At 41.2% G+C, this 16,953-nt stretch overlaps 1 protein-coding gene across 1 annotated transcript in view; it reads right to left on the bottom strand.

Annotated features, from left to right (window-relative positions):
- The window catches only part of Bmp4 (bone morphogenetic protein 4), a 44,508-nt gene extending 29,325 nt beyond the window's left edge, over window positions 1-15,183 (bottom strand). The window contains exon 1 of the mRNA XM_048362468.1: window positions 15,034-15,183. The gene's annotated coding sequence lies outside the window, so the exon portion shown is untranslated. The remainder of the gene's footprint in view (window positions 1-15,033) is intronic.
- Between the last annotated feature and the right edge of the window lie 1,770 nt (window positions 15,184-16,953).

The following is a 16,953-nucleotide window of genomic DNA, read 5'->3' on the forward strand; positions in this document are numbered from 1 at the left end:
TCTTGGCCATTAAATACCCCCTGAAAATGCAGGTGCCAGACAGATACAGGAGAAGCGGCCTCTGCTGAAGCAGGGTGCTTGTTTGCAGCTCAGCTTACTTGATTTGCCAGAGATCTCCCATCCATCTTATCAGAACTTAGCTACCCGGCTTATTCTTTTTCTGCTTTGCTGGCATCCAAGCTAGTCTTCTTTTGTTTTAAAAACTGAGAATCTAAACATTAGGGTGTATTTCAGGATGTTGTTAATACTTAAATGTCATTGGCTACAGAGTTAAAGATCTTTGGGGCCTCTGTAAATCACTCACCCACTGGCGATGCGACTCTTGTCCTTAAGCAAAAGAAGGTTTGAGAACCACAGCATGTGTTTGGTAGTTCAGGAAACTCTACCATGCAAAGCCCAAGATGAGTATTGGGTTTTTAAGGCAGAAAAAGTTTTCATTGTAATTACTTTTTATCTTTGAGAACAAGTTTGTGTATCTTTTTTTTTTTTTTTTTTAACGTCAGTCATAGGGCTTGAACTCTGGGCCTGGGCACTGTCCCTGAGCTCTTCAGCTCAAGACTAGCACTAACACTAACACTTTGACCCACAGTGCCATTCCTGATTCCCATTTCCAGTTCCCTGGTGGTTAATTGGAGCTAAGAGTCTCATGGACTTCCTGCCTAGGTTAGCTTTGACCTGAGATCCTCAGATCTCAGTCTCCTGAGAAGCTGGGTTTACAAGTATGAGCCACCACTGTCCTGCTTATTTTCATATCTTCAGAAAGCAACATTTCCCTGCTTAAAGAGATACTTTATATCCAGGGAAATACTCAATAACAACATCTTTTTATTTATTCATTGCTTTCAATCAGAAGCGCCCTCTGGAGATAGAGCCATTTTCAGTATAAGGGGAATCCCATCAGGACTGTCTCTCCACCCAGGTGAAGCATTTGGCCTTTATAGTGCTAGTAATTGTTTTAACTTCCAGCAAGAGCAATGTTGCCCCTTACAGCTAGACACAGAAACATAGAAATGTGTCAAACTAAAAAGAGGAACTCAATTCTGAACTTTCACAGAAGCTGAGTATTTGGGAACTTAAAATACTTAGAAATGGAGCTAAGTAATGGAACTGAGTTGTAAGGAGAATAACTTTGTTTCTCCATCAGTTACACTTACTTAAGAAAAGAAGAGCAGAAAGAGGATGAATTTGCATTCCAGTGAGGGGAGAAAAGCTTGCTCAAGTCCTCAATCCTAATCTCTTATCAAAGTTTCAAACTATAAGCAGTTTGACACAGATTGGGATGGTGATGGTTTGGTATAACTTGATCTCTAAATAAATGACACTTAATTTACTCAGATGTCTCTCTTCTCCAATTAAGTGTACTGAACCGTGTGTGAATTTATGGTGCTTAGTCAAATTTTAAGGGAAGCACTGTTTCCCAGTGAACTCATTCTATACGATTTCAATGTCCGTGTGAGGCCAAAGCCTGCAGCAACCCAGGAAAATGAAACACTCTCGGTTGTAATCCCTCCTTAGCCAGGCAAGGTTTTCACATCAGCGCAAAACAGAAAAACCGCATGTGAACTATTTGCCTCCCAGAAGACTAAGTGCATTTGAATGTCCTCCCTGAAAAAAATGCTGACATTTCACACACACACACACACACACACACACACACACACACACACACACACACACACACACACACAGTACTAGTGTTTGAAATCAGGGTCTAGACACTGTCCCTTAGCTTTTTCACTCAAGGCTGGTACTCTATCATTTGAGCCACAGTTCCCCTTCCACCTTTTTTGGTGGTTAATTGGAATCATAGACTTTCCTGCCTGGCCTGACTTTGAACCTCAATCTTGAGATCTCAGCCTCCTGACCTCCTGAGTATCTGGGATTACAAGTGTGAGCCACTGGACACCTAGATTAACAATGCTTTGAACCTTTAGGGTTTATGAGATTGAATTTTCCCCCACTTTGTTCCTGGAGGCCCCATTCATCCCTCTAGCCAGCTCCTCAAGCCTGCTTCATTAGCCTGTTCCTCAGCAGAGATAGCAAGCTGATCAGAGGACCTCCTTGTCTGAGGTCCATCATTCATTTAGGAAGAACTACCAGAGACCAAAGAGGGAGATTTTGGGGTGCAACCAGCTTCTGTGAGCTAATAACTAGTGATAATTAATGAAATCCCAGCCCTAGTGCTTTGGGAGAGGGCCTTTGGTAAAGAAACAAAGCCAGAGATGTTGTTGGGACTTCTGTAGTGGGGTTGTCATGGAAGCATTAGGGTGTGGTGGAAGATTAGGCGGCTGCAAAACCATTGTAGGTTGCCAGATAGAATTATCCTTTGATGTACACTGGGGTCTAAATTGTTTTCTTTGCTTTGATACATTTAAAATTAAGATTCCGTGGTAATCCTCAATTAATTCCAAGATCAAGCTTCTATTTTAGTGACTTGAATGAGTGATGTTGGAATCCTTTTACGGAAGTGAAGCCACACAAAAATATTTTCCAATTACCTTAAATACCTTATGGGCATGGTTATTAGACATGGCTGTGATAAGTACGGGACTTAAAAATCAGGATGGTGTGCTTTCAAATCAGAAATCTTTGTAAGTTAGAAATAGAGTATTTATGTCAATTCTTATACAAAAATAAAAAAAAAGAAGAGGAAGGCTAGAAACTGATCCCCAAAATGCAAAATTCAATTTAGTATGAAAATTTAGAATCATGAGTTGTAAAATTTTAAAGAAGTGTCAAGTATAAACACTCAGTATAAAATAAGGAAAAAAATAAATAAAATGAGAAGTAGAGCTTTCTCTAAACTGCAGTTTAAAAACAAACAAACAAGGCAACCTCAGCCTCCCACCGGTGGCTCACACCTGTAATCCTAGCTACTCAGAAGGCCAAGATATGAAGATCACAGTTCAAAGCCAGCTCAAGAAGGAAAGTCTGTGAGACTCTTATCTCCAATTAACCAGCAAACATCCAGAAATTGAGGTATGGCTCAAGTGGCCAGCCTTGAGCAAAGAAAAAGCAAAGGAAAAGCACCAAGGCCCCGAGTTCAAATCCCACTACCAAGAAGTAAAAAAGAAAGCCAAACACAGCTCACATGACCTTCTCAAAGGCCCTGAAAGGGTCAAGGAGAGCAGTCTGCAACTGAGGTTAGTTGGGACTATAAATTTGACATGTTTAGGGGCAAAGTTATCCCCGTTCTTTCAATTCTCTTCCCTCCCTCCCTCTCTCCCTCCCTCCTTCTCTTATATGAACTCAAGGTTTTGTGCATGCCATGCAAGCTCTCTACCACTGAGCTTGCATTTTTGAGGGGGGGTGGTGGTGGTGGTGATTATTTTCTGCTTGCTCTCATATGTCCTGGAAGTTGAGTGGAAGCAGGTGATTTCCTGCTTCTGCCTCTCACCCCTAATTAGGAGCTGAGTCCCTGTGATAATATCTGGAAGGGAGCTATGCCATTATCAGTGGGTGGGCCGGTGGAGGGGAGTAGGCGCACTCACTGTCCTTCCACAGCCAGACAACCACCTCTGGCCGCAGCCTCAGCAATAGCTCTGACCAGGCTACCTGCTACAAAGACTCCATTTATGTATGAGACTCCTGGTCAGGCATAAACAAAACACCTGGGGTACAGAGAAGCACATGTAAGTTTGGCATCATCAGGACATCTGTATTGTAGTACCAGTTCTGTCAAGATATAATACAGATAGAAACCAGGCACCCGTGGTTCATGCCTATAATCCGAGCTACTCAGGAGGCTGAGATCTGAGATCTGAGATCTGAGCCAGCCCTGGCAGAAATATCCATGAGACTCATATCGCTAATTAATAACACACACACACACACACACACACACACACACACACACGCCAGAAGTGGAGCTGTAGCTCAATGGGTCAAGCACTAGCCTAGAGCAAAAGCAGTGTGCAAGCTCTGAGTTCAAGCTCCATGACCAGCAGAAAATAAAATAATAAAATAAAATACAGGTGGAACATCCCTAATCTGGAACTCTCAAATCCAATATGCTCCCAAATTCAGTTTTCAACATTGACATGAAACCACAGGGGAAAATTCCATGCCTGGCCTCCTGCATTGGGCTAAAGCCAAAGCACAAGAGTACTGAAAATGCTGCATAAAATTATATTCAGGCTCTACAGATAAGATGAATATTAAGCATGCGGGCACTTTAGATTTAGACTTGGGTCTTAACTCCAAGATGTCACATACATGCAAATATCTTCTAATCTGAAAAAAAAAAATAAAGCCACCTACCTGTCTCTTGTGCCAAGCATTTCAGATTAAGGTTTGTTAAATGTGTACCAGGTGTGAACTCTGCGGGGAGGAGTGTGATCTGTCTGCTTGTGCAAAATATATATGCAGTCTCTTTTTTTTCTTTACCTCTTTCGTGTGTGTGTGTGTGTGTGTGTGTGTGTGTGTGTGTGTGCATATACCTGCATGTGTGCACTGAAGAACAAACACGACTCTCAGGTCCTACCTCTTGAGTTTATGGCAATACCACAGATTGCGATAATTTCTTTTCTTTTTTTGCCAGTCCTGGGCCTTGGACTCAGGGCCTGAGCACTGTCCCTGGCTTCCTTTTGCTCAAGGCTAGCACTCTGCCACTTGAGCCACAGCGCCACTTCTGGCCGTTTTCTGTATATGTGGTGCTGGGGAATCGAACCCAGGGCCTCATGTATACGAGACAAGCTCTCTTGCCACTAGGCCATATCCCCATCCCCAGCAATAATTTCTATGACTGCTCAGGCAGAATGAAACTAAACCTACTCTTGTTGAATTCTGTCACTACAGATTTCATAAACTCTAATCACAGTCTGTTGATGAGTTCTCTTTAGTTCACACTAATTCACGTAAGTAGAGAGGCTCTATCTATCTATCTATATGCCTGTACTGGAGCTTGAACTCAGGTCTTGCTTGGGTGCTAAGATTTTGTTGTTGTTTTCCTTGTGTTTGTTTTTGTGTTTTTTTTTTGGGGGGGGGGCCCTAGGGCTATACCCTCACAGCTGGTACTCTACCACTTGAGCCACAGCTTCACATCTGGCTTTTTGGTGGTTGATTGGGTTTATCTGCCTGGGCTGGCTTTGATCTCAGCCTCCACTAGCTAGGATTACAGGCATGAGCCACCTGTGCTCAGCTGAGCTGCAGCTTTAGAAAAAGATCCTGAGCTCTCTAAACTTAGCAAACCTTGAGAGGGCCAGGATTCCTTCCTGGCCAGCTCATTTTTGCAACTGGACTCCATTAATTATAGCACAACTCCTAAAAGGTGGAGAGCCTTTCATTTAAATTTATGGAGATGAGAATGTTCTGTTTCTGCATGACAAACACCAGATCTCAGGCTTTGTCTGTTCTCCCTTGTCTCTTTTCTCTGGGATAGACTCCTCAGTCTTTGCATTTCAATTCGGCTCATTTAACTTAACAAACATTTGTTTGGGGCACCAGTGAAAGTTCCAGGCTTCCAGCACTGTTTTTGTTTTTGGTGCTGGTCCTGGGGATTGAACTCAGGGCCTCAGCACAGTCCCTGAGCTTCTTTTGCTGAAGGCTAGCACTCTACCACTTGGAGCCACAGCTCCACTTTCGGATTTTTTTTTTTTTTTTTGGTAGTTTAGTGGTGTCTAACCTCAGATCTCAGCCTTCTGAGCAGCTAGGATTACAGGCATGCGCAACAGGTGTCCCTGAATTCTAAGCGTGTGAGGATTTGTATGCCGGCCTAGGGTAGAGTAGGGGAGTGTCCAGAAAGTGAGCTGAGCCAGACCTTATTCCTGCCCTCAAAGAGTTTCCAAGATATCTCTACACAAATATTTGTACTCAAAATACAGTGAATGTTACAACAATAATTTGCTCAAAGTATAGAAAGAGAAAAGGAGCTGAAGGAAGTGTAGTTGATCAGGTTCTTGAAAAAGAATAAATATTTCTTTTTGCTTTCTTTCCTTGGGCCTTGAGCTATTTCACGCATATATGTGGCTAGACATACAATTATAATAACTAACAAATAACACACACACACACACACACACACACATTTCTTCCCACGACCCTGGCTCTGTTCTTATCCCAGATGGAGAAACTGAGGCAAGGCTGACTGAGTAACCACACCAAAAGTCACATAAATGCTTTGCCTTCAGCCATCAACAACCTGCCTATGCTTTACTTCATTGCCTGCCTAAGAATTTTTCTGCTCCATTTCGCATCCTTTTTATTTTCCTTCACAGTTTCTGCTGCTCCATGAAGAGGAAGATTTTTGTCTTTCCTTTTGCCATTAATTGCAATATTTTCTAGATAATCATAGAAGGCTCAACATGGAGGATACTAGCCCATAGGGAGGCCCCTGGAGCTGGCACTAGATTTTCCAAGCCAGCCCTACACCAGCAAATATGTTCTCAATGTGTGTTCCAATTGTACCAACTTGTGCAAGGATGTCCAAGAGAGCAAACAGATCTTTTCAGACCTTCCTGCAATAGACACTGAGGATTGCACTGAGTGGCACATACTGAGTACCCACACTGGGCAGAATGATTGCTACTGAGTCTCAAAGTAGGAGTGAAGTCCTAGCTTTGCCAGTTACTAGCTGAGTGTTATTGTATTTCTTTGGACCTTGGCTTATCCCATTGTAAAACAGAGATAAGAACATCTTTCTGACTTTTCTGTGTGTGTGTGTGTGTGTGTGTGTGTGTGTGTGTGTGTGTGTAAAAATGGAATAAAAAGTCATTTATAATATTCTTCACAAGATGACTGCACAGTTATAAATTCTGCAATTTGATGTGAATGGGGAAAGCATAATGTGGGACACTCGCAAGAGATCAAAAGCAAAGAGAAGGAAGAGGAAAATGTCCAAAAAGAAATGTACTCCATACCTGACTTATGAAACAGAAATCCTTTTGTATCACCTTTATAAGAACAATTTTTAAAAAGTAAAAAAAAAGTGCAAATGCTCTAAATTGAAGGTCTTACTAAAATTAGGTGTGTCCTTTGACTTTGTTTCTCCATCTGGCCCAAGGAAGCATGGTTTTACAGTGTTCATTCAAGTGGAACTTTCAGAGAAGACTGTTGAACCCCCTGGTGTCTTCTGTGCATTGTCCCCCACCCTCATTCTCAAGCCACATCCACAACTCCACCCCTGCATAAACCTCACCCCACATCCAGCAGTATGCCTTTCTCTGAGAGCCTAAGGGCCTGGTGCCCAGTCCCATCTCACTGGGAGGCCATGCCAACTTTATGGTACCACACCCTGTCCCAGCTTCACACTCTGCTTTAGATTGCCCTTGAAAGACCCTCTTTGACCCCTGGGATATTTAGGTTAATTCCCCAACATTTCTGGATTTCCAAAATCTTTCTGGTATATATTTGCATTTAATTCCATTGTGGTCTGAGAGCCTATCTTACGTGATTCTTCTTATTTTGATTTTGGTAAGTTGTTTTCTTAGCTCAGAACAACAACCCATGTGCATGCATGTCCCATGTGTAATTGAGAGGAATATGGATTCTGCTGCCGCTAGGTGGGGTGGTTCACAGATGCCAATGATCAAGTCTGGATAAGATTGTTTAGATCATCAATACTCTGATTTCTCTTCTGCCTACCTGTTTTATCAGTTGTGGAGAAAGGTGTATGGAAATCTTACATTGTAATTCTATGTTTCTCTCTTCATTTACTTCCATCAGTTTTTGTCTTACCTATTTTGAAGCTCTATTGTTAGATACATACTTTTTTTTTTTTTTTTTTTTTGGTACTGGGGATCGAACCCAGGATGTTGCACTTGCAAGACAAGCACTTTGCCACTGAGCTACCTCCCAACCCCAGGTACATACATTTAAGGTAGTTACGTGTTCTTAGAAATTTGACCCACTTATCAAACGTAGCCTGTAAAGTCTTTATAATTGACTTCTTCCTTTCTTCCTTCCTTCCTCTGTCTCTGTCTCTGTCTCTGTCTCTGTCTCTGTCTCTGTCTCTCTCTCTCTCTCTCTCTCTCTCTCTCGTGGAGACAGGATTTTGCTATATAGTCCAGGCTGGTCTCAAACTCATGATCCTCTTGCCTCACTCAGCCTCCTGAGTCCTGGAGTTTATACCCATCTAGCACCATGCTTGGCTATTTTTGAAAATCTTTGCTATTTTGAGGTCCACTTAGTCTGAAAACAGTAGAGCTATTTGAGCTTTCATTTAGTATTTTCATGTCATAGCTTCTCTCTCCTTTTACTTTTAATCTAAGACATTGCATTTAAAGTGAATTTTGGTATACATAATTAGGTTTTATTATATCAGCCAGTCTAGCAATATCTGTCTTTTAATTGGTATATTTAGATCATTCACATCTAGATTATTGATTTCGCTGAATTAATTTCCTTACCTGACTGTATTCTATTCATCATACTTTGCTTGATTTTCATCTCCCTCCCCTTCTGCCTTTGCTGAGTTTAATTGATCATTTTTATCATTCCGTTTCATCTCTCCCATTGACCCTACTTCAGAAACACTTTAAGTAATCAACTAGAAATCTTACGTACTTTTCAATGAGGAAAGGTTTGACCCTTTACAGATCCTAAAGATGGAATCAAGCTGTGTAGTTTTGTTTCTTGCTGAGAAAGACTTTTAAGGTATTTTTGTTTAAAATCACTAGAATTACAAAAGGTTGAAGAATAATATAGCATTTACATGTAAATAGATATTTTAATAAAATAAAAAGAAAATGTGCATAAAAGAAAATGAAATTTTAATCTTGTCAACTTAATGCTCCAAAACAACAACAAGAAAAAAAAGAAATCCAGATATTATAGAATTTTGCTCATTGGGAAAATTCTAAAGAAATTTTCCCTTCTAGAAAAATCATTCTCATTTCAGAATTACAACCCTTTTGAGGATCTGATGAATCCCACCCTAGAAAAACACGCATGGCTTATCTACACACCAAATATCCCTTACCATGTGTGGAAATTAGCTGCACTTCAGCCCTAAGCCCTAGAATTGACAGTGAGTGCTGTTCTAAGCTTTTTGGTATCACATATATATGGAACAAATAGCAGTAACAGCCCAAAATGGAGGCATGGTTCAAGTGGTATGAGCATACAAAAACATGAAGATCTGAGTTCAAGCCCTAGTACTGACACAGAAATGGCAGGGATGTTTACATTAACCAAACTGAATGGACCCAGGAGTAAACAGTCAGGTTGGGACTGGGATGAGACTATCTGCAATGCAGAAATTCACTGTGGCAGGTGAGAAACTGCCTTAAGTTTACTTGGGTCCTTGTCGGGTTCTTTCTGAGACTCACTGTATAACTTATACTTCCATCTCTCGATTTAGAAAATTGGAATCTTATTGTTGCTATTTTAGGAGTAGTAAGATTTGGACTCAAGACTTTATACTTGTTGGGCAAGTTGCTCTACCACTTGAGCCATGCCTTATGCTTGTGTTTATTTTTCAAGTTGAGTCTCATTTTTATGCCCAGGCCAGCCTGAACCCTGATCCTACTATTCCCATTTCCTGTTTAGCTAGGATAACAGGAGTGTAGCACCACACTCAACCTTGAAGTAAGGTCTCCCAACTTTTTGCTGAGGCTGACCTTGAACCTCATTCCTCTCAATCTTCAGCTAGATTACAGGCATGAGCCACTTCACAAAGCTTAGAATCATCATCATCATTTTATTTTATTTTATTTTATTTTATTTTTGCCAGTCCTGGGCCTTGGACTCAGGGGTCCTTGGCTTCTTTTTTTTTTTTGCTCAAGGCTAGCACTCTGCCACTTGAGCCACAATGCCACTTCTGGCTGTTTTCCATATATGTGGTGAGGGGAATCGAACCCAAGGCTTCATGTATATGAGGCAAGCACTCTTGCCACTAGGCCATATTTCCAGCCCTTCATCATCATTATTATCATCATCATCATCATCATCATCATCATCATCATTTTTAAGTTTCCACATTCTTCAATAAAATGTATTACATAAATAGTACCTCTCACCATATTTTACAGGTGCATAGAAATGCATATTTCTGGTGGAAAAAACTTCCAAATACCCTATTTAAAAATAGTTTGAGAAAATTTCACTTGCCAGGATGTGTTGAAGGTGTCCTAAAGAAAAAGAAAGGCACTGAATGTTTCCACGTTTGTGCGTTTGAAATAATCAGAATATCAGTATTTTGGCATTTCTAAGGGAACATTCTCAGGTATTCTAACTTGAAAGTTCGAATTCATCTTTATTCTTTGTAACAGTTTATACTCTGTAAAAGATAAGCTTCTTTCCTCTTGATTAACAATGATGCTTTTTCCTGTGTTCCCAACAAAACTAAAATTAGCCGAGATCAATTTCAATGACTTCCTTAGGTCTATGTGAGACTCATGAGCACCATCCTCAAATACCAGCTCACAGAGCTCATATAGTCACCTTTTCTGCCCCTCCATCCCCAGCATCTTCTCCATGAACAAAAGCCTTTTCTCAGTTGCTTGGCAACATTCGGAAGACTTATCAGTGCTTGGTGATAAGAAATTTTAAAAGCTTCATTTGCCACTGGGACACAAGGTGCGCTGAAGCTTCAGGACTCGGGCTGCAGGGCGGTGGTGACACAGTAACACACCCAGCTCACTGCCCTAAGGGTAAGATGCACTGCTTGGGATAGGTGGGCCCATCCCAGCCTTCCCCAGGGATAATGTTCACCACTGACAGGTAGGATCTCTGAAGGTCCCTGTAAGGCCCATGTCATTGGAAATGCGCAGTCCTCCACCTGGCACTGTGGGGAGGCAGTGGAAGCTTGAGGAGGTGGGGCCCACTTGAAAGTTTTAGGCTACTGAGGATTCATCCTGAAGGGGATTGTGAACCTTCCTTTCCTGCTCCCAGTCTCTTTGGAAATGCAGCCAGGAGGTGACAAGTTTTATCACAGATTCCCAAGAACAATGAGGCAGCCATGTGATAACTCAAGACTAAGGAGGGTGAAATCTGAGGATCATGATTAGAAGCTAGCCTGGGCAGGCAAATCCCAAGTGAATTTTATCTCCAGTTAGCCAGCAAAACGCCAGACGAGGACTCAAGGGAGAGAGTGCTAGCCTTGAGTGAAAAAGCCAAGCAAGAGTGGAAAGCCCTGAGTTCAAGCCCTAGTACTGCCCCCACCCTTGCACAAATAACAATGGGGGCAGCCCACTATGGACTAGAACTTCCAAAATGGAGTCTTTTTAAGTTGATCATTTTGTGTGTTATGTTACAGTAATGAAATGTGGGCTAAAACAACCAGTGTGTACTATTTGTCACTGTGACATAGCTATGTTGGTGAGTCGCTTGGAGCAAGTTCAAGCAAGTCATGCTTTGCCTAAAGTGCTACCATAAAGGCCCAATGTGGCCAAAAATTTGAGCAAAAATGGACACAGAGATGTAGGAAAATGGAGGAAGACATATTTAGGGAGACAAAATTTGAAGATAATCTTCAGTTGGGATGAAAGAACCTTGATAGTTGGGTCAAGAACAACGATTAGGAAAGGAAAGTTCAGCCATTTTCTATCTTCTTGTAGTTTGGATTGAAGAAGGGTCATTTGTCATCTTCTTGACTATTTCAAGATACTTACAAATTAAAATAGTCTTTACCAGAGAAAAGTTAGAAATTATGGGTGTGTGTGTGTGTGTGTGTGTGTGTGTGTGTGTTGGTACTGGAGCTTGAACTCAGAGCCTAGCATTCTCATTTGGCTTTTTTGCTCAAGGTTGGCTCTCTAATTGAACTATATCTCCAGTTTTGACTTTTTACTGGGTAATTGGAGGTAAGTCTCATGGACTTTCTTGCCTAGGTTAGCTGGAACTGCAATCCTAAGATCTCGGCCTCCTAAGTAGCTAGGATTACAGGTGTGAGCCACCAGTTCCTGACTGAATTTTGTGTTGTTATTTAATTTATTCACCTTTATTTTATGGCTTGTGGGCTTGTGTATCCTCATCAGAAGGCTAAGCTCATTTCACTTATTCCATGGCTATAAATACATACACTTGTATTTTATTCTGATAGTTTCACGGATTAGCTTTTAAGTATTTTAATATCTGATTCATTTTGAATTTAGTTTGTGAATATTTATTTATTTATTTATTTATTTATTTATTTGTCAGTGGTAGGGCTTGAACTCTGAGTCTGGGTGCTGTCCCTGCACTCTTCAGCTCAAGTGCTTTACCTCTTAGTGCCACAGAGCCTTTTCCAGTTTTCTGGTAGTTAACTGGAGATAAGAGTCTCACAGACGTTCTTGCCCAGGCTGGCTTTGAACCTCGATCCCCAGATCTTAGTCTTCTGAGTAGCTGGGATTACAGGCGTTAACCACTGGCCTCTAGCTAGTGTTGTTAGGGAAAACTTTCTTCTTTCATTTTGTTTCAGTGTAAATTCCATGCAATTTACACTTGGATGAACCAATCATCTTCAAGAATTTCCTGAAGGCTTACAAAGGAAATATAAGACAGTGGTTAAGCTCAAAGAACTTACACTATTGTCAGGTAAAGAACCAATGCCTGAGACAATTCTAGAACCAGATAGCATGTGATTTAGTACAGCATGAATGTGTTTTACCAGAGCTGCTGTCGAAGCTCAGAGGATGAAGAGGTCTACCTGTGCTGGAGCTGTTAAGGTAGGCATTGTGGACAGGTGGGAAGTTAAGTTATATATGTTTTCCTAAATGCTAAAATAGAAAGGTACAGGGTGTGTGTGTGTGTGTGTGTGTGTGTGTGTGTGTGTGTGTGTGTGTGTGTGTGTGTAAAGGTGGACAACCAGGTTTTACAATGTAACTCATCTACTATCTACTGGGTTCTCTTCCTGACACTGATTATAATACAGGATCTAGCCACTTCCAAATTTGAAACAGGGGTTTAAGGCAGAATATGTGGCAGAGCAGCAAGGGTGTTGGTAAGATGGGGAGAAAAGTGTCTACCTGAGAGTCTTCTTACCTTTTGCTTATTCACAGGCATGTGTTGGACACCTCTGGGATTTCACCTACCCTGAGTCTGCCAAATTTCCCAGGCCTCCTATCAGCAACTGGTTGCTGCCTTCCTTCTCTCACAACTTAAAGAAGCTACCAGTTCTCTACCTCTTAACTAGGTAAGGGATCAACAACACCTTAGGATATCATTTCAAAAATCTGTTACTGTTGAGCTGGGTATCTGTGGTTCATACCTGTAATCCTAGATACTTGGGAGGCTGGGGATAAGAAGATCAAGATTTGAGGCCAGATCAGGCAAGAAAGTTTAAGAGATTCCTCCTTTTCTCAATGAGGAGCTGGATCTGTCCCCCAAATCTTTTACTGTTATCAGTGTCAGAACATTGTCACTGGAATTATAATAAAAATTATAATAACTACATCAGCACCAATGACCAACGTACTAATGGAATAACAGATATTAACCAAGTCTCAAGGCTGTCCCCTGTGAATAAAAGATGAGTTTCAAGCTTTATCTCTATCTCTGTGTGTGTGTGTGTGTGTGTGTGTGTGTGTGTGTGTGTGTGTGTGCCAATATTAGGGCTTGTACTCAGTACTTCATATTCTTGCTTTTTTTGTTTGTTTGTTTTGCTCTACCACTTGAGCTATACCTCCAGTTCCAGCTTATTGCTGGTTTACTGGAGATAAGAATCTCTCAGCCTTGTCTTCCCAGGCTAGCTTTGAACCCTGATCCTCAGATCTCATCCTCCTGAGTAGCCAGTATTACAGGTGTGAGCTACCAGCATCCAGCTAAACTTTTTCTCTTGTCCCTTCCGGAAGACGGGACTTGCCTCTGCAGGATTTGCTAACTAGAAAATATGGGATGTTTCACAAACTGTTGTCTGTTGCTAATGCTTCCTGACAGCATTAGCGCTGAACAGTGACTATGGTCTTTAAGCATAGCTATCAATGACACTCAGGCAGGCAGATGACTGTTGTTTAGATTTGGCCAATATCTTTCACAAATGCTCGTTTCTCTGACATTGTCTTATTTCTCTTACCTTTATTTTCCCTTTACTCACAATTTCTTCAATCTATTTTTATAAACTACCTTAAACAACTTAGGAATTAAGATGAAAATAAATATATGCACCCAGAGCCAAACCTTCTATAACTCTGGAATTGGTGTCAATTTTCTTCCTTGTAGATACAGAGTTCTAGGTTAAAGGCCTATATAATGGTTATTATTATTATTATTATTAATTATTTAGTTGTATAATGAGGTTACAATTCCATAAGTCAGGTTATGGTTTCTTGTTGTGGAATTTAAGAATTTTATTGATAGAATCAAACTAGGCCACGTCTTCATAGTAGCATTTTCATTGAGCCAATTGTCTTTATTTCTTACTTTATTTTCTCCCAGAAAGATGCAATCATTTCTAAGAAACCTCATAGAATCAAGTCATGGGGGGAAGATACACACAGTCTCTTTTATCTCATATATTTAATATGGACTTCTGAAAATAAAAAAAAGATTGCATAAGTTACCTGTCAGGTTTATCACACAGGATCTATTTATTTCTAGATATTAAACACACACACACACACACACACACACACACACAGAAAGTAAGGCAGAATCAGAGAGACAGAAAAAGAAAGAGACAGAGACAGAGAAAGAAATGGAGACAAAATCATAGGAAATATACTATGGGATCAAGATTGATTTAAAGGTTCTCTAGATATTAACTCACAGCATGTAAGTCATTGTTAAGTATATTTTAAGTGAATCTACAAGGGCTAATGGAATATTTCAAAGAGTAACAATATTGTAACAACTACATATGTAAATAAAATTAAATTAAATAAGCCAAGAGCCGGTGGCTCACTCCTGTAATTCTATCTACTTAGGAGGCTGAGATCTGAGGATTTGGGTTCTAAGCCAGCCTGGGTAAGAAAAGCCATGAGAAGCTTATCTCCAATTAACCACCAAAAAAACAGAAGTGGAGCTGTGGCTCAAAGTGGTAAAGCAGCAGCCTTGAACAAAAAAACCTTAGGGACAGTGCCCAAGCCCTGAGTTCAAGCCCCATGACTGACGAAAAAAAAATTTAAATTAAGTAAATTATTAAGACATTTTCCCCACAGCTTTATCAAACCCACTACTCACTGGGTACTGCTTGGCTGAAGTAGAACCATGGTTTATGGCAGCAGATGGAGAGGCCTGGGGCTGGGCTGTCGTTGAGCAAGTGAACCAGAGCCCCAGTGAGTCCAGGATGCAGCTGAGTCACCGCCGCCTGTGCTATGCCGGACAGCAATGAGCGCACTTACAGGGGATTCCCGGCCCAGTAACAAGATATTCAGGGGAAACGTGAACCGAGAAATCGCTACAGACTCTCCCTTCGACACCGACACTCCAATTCAGTTTTTATCTTTCCCTCCCTCCCAGTCCTTAGAGCTGGGGCTCAGATTGGGTTTTGAGCTAATAGAGAGAGGGAAGGCAGAAGGTTAAACCAAACTGTTAACTGTGTCTCTTCAAAACTGACATTTAATACAGGGTGTAAATCACTAGGGGGGCCTGTTAGTCCTTCAGGAATGCAATTACATAGGGTCAAATAAAACATGAAAGAAACCAACAGGTTTGAAAATGTAGTATGTTCTTAAAAGTAAGCAAGAAGGAATGTGAAGCAGTCCAAAAATGCTAACACTCCCTCCTGTCCTATAGGAGAGGATTAGCAGAGGTGTGCCCATGATGATTGTGTGGGAATGGGAGCTCATCCTTCTCACTGGACCCAGCTTGGGATTTATAGCCATCCTCCAATGCATTTAAAGAAGGCCTGCCACCCAGCCCATTACCGTCTCCGCCCCTTACCAGCCCTACCCTCCACTCAACACTTTCCTAAGGTGAGATTTTATTTCATTCAAACTCAGTCCCCCAAGCCCCAGCAGAATGCTTATTCTCTGCCCTTGAAAATGTTAGAATTCTGCTCAAGGCTTTCCCAATATTTATGGGTACTTGTCAGTTGAATGGTGTTAATTTATCCCATTCAGGTGGGGTAGATAGTGGGCTTACATTTATATTTGTCTAGAAGTTTGGTGTGTGAACAACTTGTTGCCTTCAAAGCGTAGGTTGAATCTTTTTTTCTCTGTTTCTTTAACAGCATCATGAACGGGGTTGATCAGCCAACCCCAGTTTCCCTTGGGCACTTAGGTTTTGAAAGTAGAAATCCTGCATCTCAGGAGAGCCCTCAGCCACCAGCAAGCAAGGAAGGTTAGCTCCCCTACCATACATGAAGATTGCTTCACACACTGTGTGTGTTTGCCACCTAGCATGTGTACAAGGGAGTGTGAACACGACAGTATGTGGAATCTGAATCAAATGGAGAGAACTTGTTTATGATCAATAGTTTGTTGTGTGGTTTGGGAACAAGGCAGTGCTTTGTGGCTTCAAATTCTTGGGTTCAATTAATCTTCCTCACTCAGCATCCCTGGAAGTTGAGTCTACAGGCACACACCATCCCACTTGACTTAATCATTGTGTTAAATGGCCCAGCATGGCAGGAATTATGTGCAAATCATATAAGGAAAAGAGATGGCTGGAAAGGGCACTGGGATTAAAACTAAACTAATTGCTGCTGGGCACTGGTGGCTCATACCCATAATCACAGCTCCTCAAGAGGTTGAGATATGGGGGTCGCAATTCAATGCCAGTCCAGGCAGGAAAGTCTATAAGACTCTTACCTCCAATTAACCACCCAAAAATCAGAAGTAGAGCTGTGGTTCATGTGGTAGAGTACTATCCTTGAGCAAAAAAACCCTCAAGGATAGTATCCAAATCTTGAATTCAAGCCCTAGGACCAACACATACACACACACACACACACACACACACACACACACACACACACACACACACACACACACACCTAAAAGAATTCCAATAAGTAGATTGGCTAGATTCAGATTGTTGTATAATCACATTTTTTTTCATAATCCTCAGTTTTCTAAGAAAAACAGCTTCAGTTAAGTGGTGATCCAAACTTGATTTTTCTTAGGTTTGCATATAAAATGAACCAAATCAGGAAATCAG

Source organism: Perognathus longimembris, chromosome 14 (genome assembly GCF_023159225.1).
Source record: "Perognathus longimembris pacificus isolate PPM17 chromosome 14, ASM2315922v1, whole genome shotgun sequence".
Lineage (NCBI taxonomy): Eukaryota > Metazoa > Chordata > Mammalia > Rodentia > Heteromyidae > Perognathus > Perognathus longimembris.